Raw genomic sequence first — 11017 nt, 5'->3', positions numbered from 1 at the left:
TATATATATATATATATATATATATATATATATATATATATAATACGAAGAGGTAGACTAATACGGCAGTGAATAATTTCATGTTTATTCGCAAACGTTTCAGAGATCAGTCTTATCTCTATCATCAGTGCTGCAATAGTGAACCAAAAAATACTATGCATTAGACAACAGAACTATATAAATTACAGAGGTTCGTTATATTGAAAAGAAGATATCAAATAATAAAAAAAGGTGAGCAAAAATTAGCAAAACAAAACAGGTATAGGTATATAGTACAAACAAGTATATACAATGGAGAAAAAGACAATAAAACGAAAAACATTGAAAAACATTGGAAAAAAGCTATGAAAAAACTAACCAACATGGGTGATAGGCAGGGGAATGGACAACGCTAACTAGTGAACAAGGTGGTAGCGGTAGCGTTATTGTTAAGCTCCGGTTTCATCTTGCGGATCAGCAAAGATTCCGAGATCATGAGGTCTAGACGGGAGGAATGAGAGGATAGAATTTTAAAGTCTGTGTTGGAGAAAAGGTGTGTGTTGGTGGGAGTGCTCTCTTATGGCCGAGAAAGATGGTCTGCTCAGCGGTAGTCCCGTACGAAAAGACTTGCCTTTGTGTTCCATTATGCGGTGACATTGTAGTGGACCGCCTGTGTACGTCCCCTCGGTCCCCTACATATTCTTTCGTCTCCCCCCTTTTCGAGATGAAGGGCGGCGTTCCTCCTCGTTCCACGGAGGTGTCGCAGCCTCGTACGCCCCCTAGGTTGCCTAAAGCCCCTGTTTTTATCCCCCGGGGGTGAGGATGCCCGTCAACGGTGAGGAAGCTGCGGCAACAGAAAACGGGAAGCCACCTGGAGCGACTCACCTGCGCGGCCTCGTCACCCGTCCTTATATTTTATGCTTTGCTTTGGTGTTAGCTTTTTATTTTAGTATGTTTTAATATTTTAGTATGTTTTAATAAACATTTTTACATCGTGTTTTAGACGAACGTTGGGAAAAGAGACCACCACACAGAAAATGAATTTGCAAAAACTTTTAATCTTTATTTACCTCATTATTATTTCATCTTAACTTTATTATGAATATTTTACATTTTATCTTTTTATATTATTACATTTTTATATATTTATGAACGATCTTACCATGTACATAATGGTTCTTTTTTACTTATTTTACTATTTTGTTTCAAGGAACTTTTATTCATTCTATGAAATAACTTTTTAAAAGTCATTTTAATTATTATGTAAAGAACATTTTAGTGTACAATGCAAGTTTTTTTATGTGAGATTTTTTTAGAACCAAACTCAGTTTCGCGGGCCGAGGTGACAAGGAAAAGTCCCCGGCCCTTCAAGAGGGCAGATCGGTGTGACTGTGGTTGTGGTGCCCAAGATAGGTGGTCTCGGCAATAAGAGATAAGTGATTAAGTTTTTATATGTGAGAGAAGGCGGTTCTCGTTTTAATGTTTGTCTCGTGTTTTATTGTTTTATGTCTATTTTTGTCTTTTGTGTTTTAGTGTTTGTTTTACTGTGCCGTATTTCGTTTTGTCCTGTTTTATCCTTGTTTTACAAAATAAATAGATAATATCATAATACCTTTTGATAAGTCCCTGACTCTATGTAAGAAGGAAGGCTGAATAACGCCTAAAACATATTCTATTCTAAAGCTAAATGGCCAACAATCAAAAACCCTAAAGTATAGATGAAGCATCTGTACACGCCTCTCCTCGGGATTCCAACCACGCCTACCTCACTTCGGCTCATTTGCACAACTACACTTCACACACATACATACGCACACCACTGTCGCTCCTTTCCACAATTCCTCTAACATTGCATCCCTTCTTACAACATACACTCGTTCCCGAACGTACCAATCGGGTGGTGGCAGTGACCTCATTTACACCCTTTTAATGAGCCTGGGGGATGTTGTAATTAAAGAACACAACAACCCGTACACCCATTTTTGGCGGCTAGCGGTGGGACGCGATAGTTTGACTGTTTTGTTTACCAACAGTGCTTGTGCTAATTTTGTTTACCACCGAGGTGATTAGTGCGATTTGTTTTACCTTACGCAATGTTTTGTCATATTGTCTTGTAACTTTAAAGCGTGAATTTTAACGTTTATTATACGTTCAGGGGGAGGAGAGATTTGCGAAATCAGTGTTTAGTTTGCCTTTGCCTTATAAGTTCAGAGGGATAATTATACAGGTTTATAGGTCGCGGTCTTAATTGTTTTAGTGTGTAAGTATTTTATGAACGAGTGGCTTATTGTATTTTATTAACGTGATTATGGGGAAGAGAACACGTCGCAACATGGATACCGAGTCAGGAGCTGGACCGTCGGTAGCTCACGATACTTCGAGTGGCAGTGATTTGCCAGGGATGAGTCGCGAAATGAGCGCCGCGGCGGCCGAAAGAGATCCTAGGACGCGCGAACCACTGGATCTCTCGATGTACGAGGAACTTTCACAGCGGTACCAGCAATTGGCTGAACGATTTGTTGTGGTACAGGAGCAGTGTACTAGTTTAGCACGTCGAGTAGGTCAGGCAAATTCAGAGGAAGCCCAGATTGCAGGACCCCATGTAGAGTATATTTCACATAGAGAGTCGGTGCCGCCTTTTAGAGCAGAGATTCCCGCATCACAACCACTGAAACGAAATCAAGAGGTAGAATCTTGGATACGGCACGTCGAGAATGCCACTTATCCACATAATGATGCCGCGCTTATTCGCGCTGCGAAAAGTTCATGCCGAGGCACAGCAGATGTCGTTGTAAATTCGCCAATTTTTGACGGGATAAATTCATGGGAAGACTTTAAGAATAAATTAAGGGCTAGATTTAGGGGTACATGTTCCTCTACAGATTTCTTCAGGTATCTTAATGATTACAAATTAGCCCCAGGTCAGGCACCCGCTGATTTCTTTGTAATGATTGAAACGACCGTGTATCAGGGAGTAAGAGATTATCCCCGAGCGATGGGCGCTCCAGACGAAGTCATGCGCCGAATCTTTTTGCAGGGACTTCCAATTTGGTTACGGGAAGCAATCGTGTTGCATGATGAGGGTCCGCTTCCGCAGTTAGTAGATGCCACGCAGAAATTTTGGAGCCTCCGCACGAGTGGTGGATCCGTCGAAGGACCGCCCACGGTCATTGATAGTGCTGTGCGCGAAAGTAATGCAGGCACCCCGCGTGACTCTGTGCGTTACCGTGGCGATAGTCCGCCTCGCCGCCGTTACCCGTATACCAACATGCAAACAAACACCCGGGATTCCAGGGAGAGGAGAGTGCTGCCAGATGTAAGATGTTTTAAATGTAATGCGAACGGGCACATTTCACGAAACTGTCCCTTTTCGCAGGCCCACGGAAGGCAGCCGTTCCCATCCTTTCGTGAGCCACGTCAGACGGGAACCCGAGGCTCAAACTCCCGAGATGCCTCTGGTGGCGCCCGTGAGTGATGCGATTCGCTCCGGCAGACCCATGATTCGTATCGGTGTAAATGGTATTATTTGTAATTGCTTTGTGGACACGGCTCAGAAATAACTTTGATATGTGAAAAGATGAAGGAGAAATTGAACTTAAAAGGGGGGATTCAGCCTTCCTTTAGATCGCTAAGAAGCGCGTCGGGCCATTCCTTTAGAACGACGGAGGATGTAAACCTTTCTTTTGTTCTGAGTGATAGTGTAAAATGTACCCATAAAGTAAATATTGTAAATGACACGGTATCCTTCCCGGGAGATATTTTGATCGGGATGGATTGGTTGAGGCGATTCAATTTTCGGATGGTAGCATATCATTCACCTGCCCGTAACTACATGGTGTTCAATGGTGTCCGAGTCAGAATGGCATTCACAGATTGTCCCTCGTTAGGTCTCTCGGAGATAACAGAGCGTCGTACGCAGAGTTCAGGTACGCGTTGTGCGTCCGCAGAAGGTATCACGCCGGTCTTTTGTGCCGAAACAATCGTGTGTCAGCCTGGGTCTGGAATGTTTATTACGGGTGTAGTTTCGCGGGACTTCCCAGCATCGATTGTTCAGGTTGCAGGAAAGACTGCAAAGGTGTTAATTCCGCGAAGTATTGTGCAGGTGACAGATGGTAGTGTGCCAATTTGGGTTGTGAATGATCGTTACCAACCAGTAATTTTTCCACAGGGGAGCTGCATTGCCCAGCTTGAAGCTGTTAATGAGGTTTATTCAAATAAATTAAGAGGGTCATTCTACAGGTTATTTAGATTGCCAGCAATTGCAGGAGGATTGTAGAGTGCGCGATCTTAGTTCAGTGGGTACTGAAAGTTGCATTTCTCATGAGGTTGGTGGTTCGCCTCAACATCAAAAGCCAGATATCGACTTTAATGAGTTTATGGATGATTTTGATACCAAGTATGGTATATCAGATTTCGGGTATAATGATCAGGACTTCCAGATTTTTCCATCCACGAGTATGGACGTATGTACGCTTCATTCGCCTTCAGGTAAAGATTCCTTTATTCCTAAGGCAGATTTAGACCATCTCGGTTCGGTCAGACGAGCTCAGTTACTTGATGTGATAGACAGATACGCGGTCCTCTTTGATGAAGACGCCCCTTTAGGACGAATCCCCGGGATCCGTCATACAATTCCCACGGCAGACTGTCAGCCGACAAAAACGCGGCAATGGAGGCTGCCGGAAAGCGCTCGCGCTACAATCCGTGACGAGTGCGCCAAGATGTTGAGAGACGATGTCATTGAGCCATCCATGTCACCCTGGTTGTCTCCGGTCGTCTTGGTCAAAAAGAAAGACGGGGGAGTACGATTTTGCGTCGATTATAGAGGATTAAATCGTGTTACTACGGCAGATGCGTATCCGATGCCGCGCCTTGATCAGACTATAGATGAGCTTGCGGGCACTCAGTGGTTCACAGCCCTGGATGCCAGGTCCGCATACTGGACTATTGAGGTAGAAGAGAAAGATCGGCCCAAAACCGCCTTCAGCGATGGCTTCAGATTATTTCAATTTAAGAGGATGCCATTCGGGTTAGCAACTGCCCCCTCTACATTTCAGAGAGCAATAAATGCTGTACTGAGTCCGGTATTAGGTAAGCACGCCCTGGCTTACCTCGACGATGTAGTCATATACTCTTCCTCATTTGAAGAACATCTTGATCATTTAGATGAAACTTTACGTTTGCTATCACAAGCTGGTTTCAGGCTTAATGTGCAAAAGTGTCGTTTTGCAGTTAACACTTTTAAATTTCTCGGTTTTCTTGTCACACCACAGGGTATCTTGCCTGATCCCGAGAAAGTAAAGGCTATTGCTGATATGAAACCACCGAAGACAGTAAGGCAAGTTAGACAGTTTCTGGGAGCCACAGGTTTCTTTAGGAGGCATATTGGTCATTATGCTTCGGTTGCTGCTCCAATCACACAGCTTCTAAGAAAAAACACTAAATTTAGGTGGGAGGCCAAGCAACAGCAAGCTTTTGATGAATTGAAATCTAAACTAACTTCAGCTCCAGTATTGAGGAAGCCTAACTTTAACGAGAGTTTTGAACTGCATTGCGATGCTTCCGGTTTAGCCATTGGTGCATGTTTGATGCAAAGAAATGAAAAGGGAATGCCACAAGCAGTTGCCTACTATTCTCGTAAGTTGAGGGATGCCGAAAAGAAATACCCAGTAATAGATCACGAAGCCTTGGCAGTAGTGGAAGCAGTTCGCCACTATAATCCGTATTTGTATGGCCGTCATTTCCAGATTTTCACTGACCATCGTCCGCTTGTTCATGTTTTCCGAAGGACGACTAAGTCGGTCAGAATGACTAGGTGGAGCCATGAATTATCGTTTTATAATTATGAGCTGAAATATAAGCCAGGTGCATCACATCATGTTCCCGATTTGCTGAGCCGTAAAGTTGCTAACATTGACGAGGAACTGAGCCCTCAAAGAGTTGCAGAGGCCCAACGTAGAGACCCATTATGGCAAGAGTTGCGGGAGTATTTAGAGGAAATAAGGGTGCCAAGACGGAGATTTCCACTCCCTCTTGAGGAATTCGAATTAATGGATGGATTGCTGTATCATGTTAGAATCCTTCCAGAGCGGGTGCTTCAGCAATTAGTAATCCCTAGGTCTTTAAGAGATGTAGCTCTTCGGCTTGTGCATAATGACAGGTCAGCTGCACATCCTAGCATCTTCAGGACGTATTGCAGGCTGCGAGATAGATTCTACTTCCCAAAGATGCTTTCAGAGGTGAGAAGGTATGTCGGTTCCTGTAGGGAGTGTCAGAGAAGGAAAGGGGTCGGTCGTCGTGCTCCTTTGGCCTCGATGCCCGAGGTCACACAACCGTTTGATAGGGTCTCGGCTGATTTGATAGACATGCTAGGTTCTGCGAGTGGCCATCGATACGTTCTAGTCATTATCGATCGTTTCACTCGCTATTTGCAATTGGTTCCTCTTCATTCTAAGAATGCAGAGACTGTAGCAGATGCTTTCGTGAAGGAATATGTTACTCTGTTTGGGCCTCCGAAAGCATTATTAACAGATAACGGGGCAGAGTTTATAAATGCATTATTTAGAGATGTTTGCAGGATATTGCAGGTAAAAACAATGTATGCTACCGCTTACCACCCACAGGCTAATGGTATGGTTGAGCGCAGCAATCGTGTCATAAAAGATTCGTTGGCAACACTTGTGGATCAACACCCCAACGACTGGAACGATCTTCTGCCGTATGTAAGACTGGCGCTGAACACGGCACTGCATCGCAGCATCAACCAAAAGCCCCTTTATCTACTTACAGGCAGAGACTGTTACTTCCCAGGAAATCTTACGAATTATGAAGATGCAGACGAGGATGCCGCAAGGACGTTGCGTGAGAGGCTGAACGACGCCCGAGAGACTGCAGTCCAGGTTGCAAGAGACTCCAGAGAAAGACAGGCGCGAGATCATGACAGGCGTGTGAGACGTCATGCAGGATTTGACGTGGATGACCTCGTCCTGGTAAGAGAAGTTCGTCTGAGGACGCGAGGCCCGAATGCAGCTTTGAGGCCCCGGTGGAACGGTCCCGTGCGAGTGCTGAAGATCATTGGTCCTGTGAACTATGTGGTGCAGAACCCGTACACTCTGCGGGGCGAGATGATCTGCCATGCGAATCGTCTACGACCATACAGGCCGAGGGCAGATTTGGAGTTTCCGGAGCCGCCACAAGAGGAAATGGAAGAGGATGCTGATGATCCAGGCCAGGCAAACGACGAAGTAGAGGAGAATGTCGATGATCCAGGCCAAGTACACAACGAAATGGAGGATGATGCACATGACCCAGCCCAGGTCGATGGTGAAGGATCGGGAGAGGATGAATAAAGTGGAGAACAAGGCAAACCAGGCGCAGGGTTGTGAGTTGCATGTATTTTACCAAAGGGGAGTCGGTCATTACCAAAGGGGAGTCGGTCAGTGGTTGTGAACCCCAGAATTTCTCACGTATATACTCTTAATCACTGCTCTTTATTCCCTTATAAAACCACTAATCCTGTGCATCTCTTTTCAGTTGTAAAGTCCTGGTTGTGCCTGAGCAAGGTAGACGATTACGTCTCCCGTCCATATCTGTCCCAAAATATCCTTTCAGGAGCTAATGGTGAGCGCCAGTCGCCGCTACACGCGACGCCGAAGCACGCCAACTCGGCGTTGGCGCGCTTTCAGGGGGAGGTGTTGTAGTGGACCGCCTGTGTACGTCCCCTCGGTCCCCTACATATTCTTTCGTCTCCCCCCTTTTCGAGATGAAGGGCGGCGTTCCTCCTCGTTCCACGGAGGTGTCGCAGCCTCGTACGCCCCCTAGGTTGCCTAAAGCCCCTGTTTTTATCCCCCGGGGGTGAGGATGCCCGTCAACGGTGAGGAAGCTGCGGCAACAGAAAACGGGAAGCCACCTGGAGCGACTCACCTGCGCGGCCTCGTCACCCGTCCTTATATTTTATGCTTTGCTTTGGTGTTAGCTTTTTATTTTAGTATGTTTTAATATTTTAGTATGTTTTAATAAACATTTTTACATCGTGTTTTAGACGAACGTTGGGAAAAGAGACCACCACACAGAAAATGAATTTGCAAAAACTTTTAATCTTTATTTACCTCATTATTATTTCATCTTAACTTTATTATGAATATTTTACATTTTATCTTTTTATATTATTACATTTTTATATATTTATGAACGATCTTACCATGTACATAATGGTTCTTTTTTACTTATTTTACTATTTTGTTTCAAGGAACTTTTATTCATTTTATGAAATAACTTTTTAAAAGTTATTTTAATTATTATGTAAAGAACATTTTAGTGTACAATGCAAGTTTTTTTTATGTGAGATTTTTTAGAACCAAACTCATTTTCGCGGGCCGAGGTGACAAGGAAAAGTCCCCGGCCCTTCAAGAGGGCAGATCGGTGTGACTGTGGTTGTGGTGCCCAAGATAGGTGGTCTCGGCAATAAGAGATAAGTGATTAAGTTTTTATATGTGAGAGAAGGCGGTTCTCGTTTTAATGTTTGTCTCGTGTTTTATTGTTTTATGTCTATTTTTGTCTTTTGTGTTTTAGTGTTTGTTTTACTGTGCCGTATTTCGTTTTGTCCTGTTTTATCCTTGTTTTACAAAATAAATAGATAATATCATAATACCTTTTGATAAGTCCCTGACTCTATGTAAGAAGGAAGGCTGAATAACGCCTAAAACATATTCTATTCTAAAGCTAAATGGCCAACAATCAAAAACCCTAAAGTATAGATGAAGCATCTGTACACGCCTCTCCTCGGGATTCCAACCACGCCTACCTCACTTCGGCTCATTTGCACAACTACACTTCACACACATACATACGCACACCACTGTCGCTCCTTTCCACAATTCCTCTAACATTGCATCCCTTCTTACAACATACACTCGTTCCCGAACGTACCAATCGGGTGGTGGCAGTGACCTCATTTACACCCTTTTAATGAGCCTGGGGGATGTTGTAATTAAAGAACACAACAACCCAACCATCGTGAGGTTGACCCCACGTACCTGACTTGGCAGTCAGGACAGGTAAATAGATATACTACATTGGAACACAAGTTAAAGTGGCATTTCGTAGGCTGTTTTAAGAAATTTGCAATAGTGTTAGAATTATTGAAAACAAAAGTGAATTTTATTTGCGGGTAATTGTTTTGTAGGAGCGTTTTTGATTGTTTTCTAACTTCAAAGCTCAATTTCCCCATAAATGGTAGTTATTGTTTGAGCCAGTTTAGTTCGTGGTGACAGAGAAAAGCATTGGCATATGGAGGGCCAAGTGGGGAGCCCATAGCTACCCCGTCTGTTTGGGTGTATAGTTCATTATCATATGAAAATACAGAGTGGTGGGCTGCAATAATGAGTAATTTCTTGAAACTCTCTTTTGTTAAACCAAAGTTGTCAAGGTGGGTGGTTTTTAAGTTGTTAGTTATAATATCAGTGGTTTCTAGAAGGGGGACATTAGTGAACAGCGATTCCACGTCAAAACTTGCCATAGTGACGGGTTGTTTGGGTCTAGGGATGTGATTTCATTGGCAAAGGAAGTGGAATTATCAATGGTATACATATTGGAAGTTAAAGGAGACATTATGGGAACCAGAAATTTAGCAGTATTATAATTAAAGGTTCCAATAGATGAAATAATAGGTCTAAGAGGAATATTAGGTTTGTGTACCTTTGGAGGACCATACAGTAGTCCAGGTTGGGAACCAGAAGTAGAAAAAAAATTATAGGTGCTTTCACCAATGGACGATTTAATCATCCGTAGAAGTCTTTTTAGTTTATCTTCGAGATACAATAAGTGGGTAGATATGTCAGTAGTGATCTTTTTGAATTTGGTATGGTCATTTAAGATGTTAAGCAATTTTTGGTGATAGTCACGTTTGTTTAAGATGACAACTCCACGACCCTTGTCTGGTCTGGTGATTAATATAGTCTCATCATTCTTAAGTGGCTGTAGGAGTAACGTCTAGACCTCATGATCTCGGAATCTTTGCTGATCCGCAAGATGAAACCTAGACCCAAACAACCCGTCACTATGGCAAGTTTTGACGTGGAATCGCTGTTCACTAATGTCCCCCTTCTAGAAACCACTGATATTATAAATAACAACTTAAAAACCACCCACCTTGACAACTTTGGTTTAACAAAAGAGAGTTTCAAGAAATTACTCATTATTGCAGCCCACCACTCTGTATTTTCATATGATAATGAACTATACACCCAAACAGACGGGGTAGCTATGGGCTCCCCACTTGGCCCTCCATATGCCAATGCTTTTCTCTGTCACCACGAACTAAACTGGCTCAAACAATGCCCACTTGAATTTAGACCCATTTACTACCGTCGGTATATTGATGACACATTTGTGCTGTTTAAAGACCCCTTACATGTAAATTTATTCTTACACTACCTTAACTCTAAACACCCAAGTATTAAATTTACCTGTGAAATGCAACAGAATAACCAAATACCCTTTTTAGACACCTGTGTTACCAATGTTAATGGCCGCTTCCATACCAGTATTTATTGTAAACCAACTTTTACTAGCCTCGGCCTCCATTTTCTCAGCAATATCCCATATGTTTATAAAATCAACAGCATAAAAACACTCATCACTAGAGCCTATAATCTATGTAGCAATTGGTCCACCTTTCATGATGAAATGAAATTTCTAAAAAACTTCTTTGCAAATAATGGGTACCCATTGTATCTATTTGATAAAATAACAAAGGTTTTTCTTTGTAAAAAAAAATTCTCAGATCAAACTGTTGTATCATCTGTTAAAAGGGATCATAGATATGTTAAACTACCATTTATGGGGAAATTGAGCTTTGAAGTTAGAAAACAATCAAAAACGCTCCTACAAAACAATTACCCGCAAATAAAATTCACTTTTGTTTTCAATAATTCTAACACTATTGCAAATTTCTTAAAACAGCCTACGAAATGCCACTTTAACTTGTGTTCCAATGTAGTATATCTTTTTGCCTGTCCTGACTGCCAAGTCAGGTACG

This window comes from Penaeus monodon, chromosome 37, assembly GCF_015228065.2.
Source record: "Penaeus monodon isolate SGIC_2016 chromosome 37, NSTDA_Pmon_1, whole genome shotgun sequence".
Classification (NCBI taxonomy): Eukaryota; Metazoa; Arthropoda; class Malacostraca; order Decapoda; family Penaeidae; genus Penaeus; species Penaeus monodon.
The sequence above is the reverse complement of the archived record's forward strand: the minus strand, read 5'-3'. Positions refer to the sequence as shown.